The sequence below is a fragment of the Nicotiana tabacum genome, chromosome 21, assembly GCF_000715075.1.
Source record: "Nicotiana tabacum cultivar K326 chromosome 21, ASM71507v2, whole genome shotgun sequence".
Classification (NCBI taxonomy): Eukaryota; Viridiplantae; Streptophyta; class Magnoliopsida; order Solanales; family Solanaceae; genus Nicotiana; species Nicotiana tabacum.
This window is the reverse complement of record NC_134100.1, coordinates 28,549,352-28,552,789: the sequence shown is the minus strand read 5'-3', so window position 1 is coordinate 28,552,789 and position 3,438 is coordinate 28,549,352. Positions and strand designations below refer to the sequence as shown.

The 3,438-nt window shown below is 31.8% G+C and overlaps 1 long non-coding RNA gene across 1 annotated transcript; it reads left to right on the top strand.

Annotated features, from left to right (window-relative positions):
- The first annotated feature begins 410 nt into the window (after positions 1 to 410).
- Positions 411 to 1,067, top strand: LOC107789503 (uncharacterized). The gene is made up of 3 exons (XR_001648861.2): positions 411 to 684; positions 825 to 908; positions 1,005 to 1,067. It is a non-coding gene; the product is annotated as an uncharacterized LOC107789503 (long non-coding RNA).
- The last annotated feature ends 2,371 nt before the right edge of the window (positions 1,068 to 3,438 follow it).

Below are 3,438 nucleotides of genomic sequence, written 5' to 3'. Positions count from 1 at the left end.
TTCTCTTAAAATAGGGATTATGGAGAATTAGAGATAATGGAAAGGTACATGTTTACTTGATCCTTTTATACTATCTGCCTACGAAAACAACATAGTATTAAGTTACTCCACTGTATGTTTGTTTACTTTACTAGATTTTTTTGGATTAACCATATTGCCACCTTTAGTTGGTTAGTTTAGTCATTGTTCTTTTTGGTTTCCTCTGTATTCTCATTAGTAACTTCTTGGCTCTCTCTCTTTCTCTCACTCTCTGCCTCTCTCTCTCTCAATTAGCAAGTTTTTTTTGAATTTGTTAAGGGAAAACATGTTTCCGCTAGAAGTAGAGATAGAATTATTGAACAAGTGCTTAAACATTTAGTGAATATTTTAGGTATTCTTACAAAATAATTAACTTTTTGGAACAGAAATGTCCACAAAATGAAGATGTTGCATCGCGTCGAGCTGAAGAGGCCAAGGAACAACGACGGCGTGATAGAAATCTACGACGTCGCACAAGATATGCACAAATGTCACCTGAAAGGAAACAATCATTTTTGCTGAAACTGCAAGCTAAGAGAGCTGAATGAAAAAAGCGGCGACTTAATCCTCATTCAAGTAATACATTGTCCTTAATGAAAACTGGTACTCAAGCTCAAAGACAGAGTACTCTTACAGTTGGTGATCGTCCGTTAGATTCAGAAGAAGGTAGAAAAGTATATTGTTCTCTAACTTCTCAGAGACATTAGATATACAAACAATGTTGTATGCGTATATATAAGTATATAGTAATGAATATATCGATCCAAAATCATTAAAGTGACTTTTTAGTTTCTTTCAATTGTTAGGTCATGCTTCTGAAGCTACAAATATGCCAGCTATTATAGATAAAGGAAATAATATGATTGATTGCATGTCCATCTTTGAAGTAGGTAAGCGTCCAAAAATAGTACTATAAATGTTCCCACTATACAAATTACTTTACTGATTAGTTATACATGCGTAAACATTAAACATTGCAATGTCAGGATCAACTTCAGGTACATGTAATGCAGGAATTTCTTCAACTCCAACAGCTACTGCACATAGAGGTATGTATATATCTGCCAAAAATATAACAATCTCATAGTATCGCATTACTGTCTCTTTCTATAACATTGTCATAATTTATCATGTACAAGTAAAATAAATTTAGAATTCGAATTACAGAATGATGACTTGTTGCTAAAAAATTACGTACATTTAAAAGAAGTTCCGGATTGTAAATTTTGTGGAGCAAAAAGGTTCCAATATGAACCACCAAAATTCTATTATGGTAGCGAATCAATAAAATTGACTTCTCATCAAATGCCTATAGAGTTGCAGAATTTATATTTAGGCAACACTACAGAATCTAAACATTTTCGTACTTATAGTAGAACCTATAATAATATGTTTGCATTCACTTCCCTTGGTGTTAATTATGATAGAGTATTAGCAAAGAGAAATCGTGGTATATATAAATTTAAAGTTCAAGGACAAATGTATCACTTTATTAACAATTTAGTTCCTTCCGACTTCTGGAAAAAGAGCAAAAAAATTACAATTGTAGTTTTATGATAACGAAAATGAGATAAGGAATCGAATGAGCTTATCATACAAGTTTAATGAAGCAGTTGTCAAGAAACTGATGGAAATACTAAAGGTTAATCCATATTCTACTTTTCTAAAGTCATTAACAGATATTCCAGAATTATCTGACTTCTATATTGCACTTAAATCTGATTCTGGTTTAGATCAAAGAACATACAACTTACCTACTTCATCCGAAGTTGGGGCAATATGGATAGAAGAACAAACAAACAACAAAATTTCCACTCCGCATATTCAAATATACACTCATAGTAACAGAAGTCAGTTGGTAAATTATTATTATGGATATTATGACCCATTACAATATCCATTGTTATTCCCATATGGTAAAAATGGATGGCATTGTGGCATTAAAAAAATTAAGTAAACATATAGTCATTCAAATCTCCAAATTTACTGCGAATGTGAACAACTGCCAAGTATATTGAACATGACTTCAATTGATGGGCTACTTGATATGGAATCTGAAGTTTTATCAAACGGTAAAAGTAAAAGAGAAATGGATTCTTGTCGTGAATATTGTTGTTACAAGATTCAAATAAGAGAATGAACCAAATGAAACTTTACATTCTGGAAGGGTATTTCAACAATTCATTGTTGACCAATACATAAAACTTGAGACTCAAAGACTAGATTTCTTTTCCTTTAACCAAAATTTATTCAGAACTGCAGTACTACAAGGGATTCTTAAATTTTTAAGACAGGGAGAAAGAGATTCCTCAAATATTGGAAAAAAAATATTCTTCTTGTTAGTTTTATTGGAGGCCCAAGAGATATGTGTCGACGATATATAGATGCTATTGCATTGGTACAACATTATGGAAAACCCGACATATTCTTGACAATGACGTGCAATCCTTCTTGGCCTGAAATTAAAAAATATTTATTAACATCTGGAGACGTTCAAAATAGGCCTGATCTAATCAGCCGTGTATTTAGAGCAACAGTAGAGGAACTTAAAACAGATATATTTAAAAAAAATATTTTTGGAAAGGTTGCAGCTTTTATGTCCACCATAGAATTTAAAAAACGTGAATTTCCACATGCTCATTTCCTTATTATACTTGCAGATAGATATAAACTATTAACACCAGATGCTTATGATAAATTTGTCTGTGCTGAATTGCCTGATCGCAATTTAGATTCCTCTTTATATTCACTTGTAACTAAACATATGATTCATGGACCTTGTGGCTATTTAAATCCTTCCAATTCTTGCATGAAAAAAGATCATTGTAAGTTTAAATATCCTAAAGAACTTGCAGAACATACAACGAAAAGAAAAAATTCATATCCTATATACAGAAGACGACAAATAGAGATACCTATAGAAGTTAGAGGACACAATATTGATAATTCCTGGGTTGTTCCTTACACTCCATTTTTACTTAAGAAATTCAATTGCCATATTAATGTTGAAATATGTTCTGACATTAAAGTTGTCAAATATCTTTATAAATACATGTGTAAAGGTCATGGCAAAATTGCTTTTTTTGTGCATGGTGATAATACAAATGTACATATAGATGAAATAAAAGAACATCAATCAGCTAAATGGGTCTCTCCACCAGAGGCAGCATGACGTCTATTTGATTTTCCTATAAGTGAAATGACTCCAAGTGTGATGCAACTTCAGTTACACCTTGAGGGACAAAAATTTGTATCCTTTAAAAGTACCCAAAATATACATCAAATTGTAAATAATCCAATGACAAGGAGGACAATGTTAACAGAATGTTTTGTAATGAACAGTACCAATAAAGACGCTAAGCTCTTAATTTATTATATAAAGAGTTCCCAGAGTATTTTGTATGGTCACCAACTGACAAA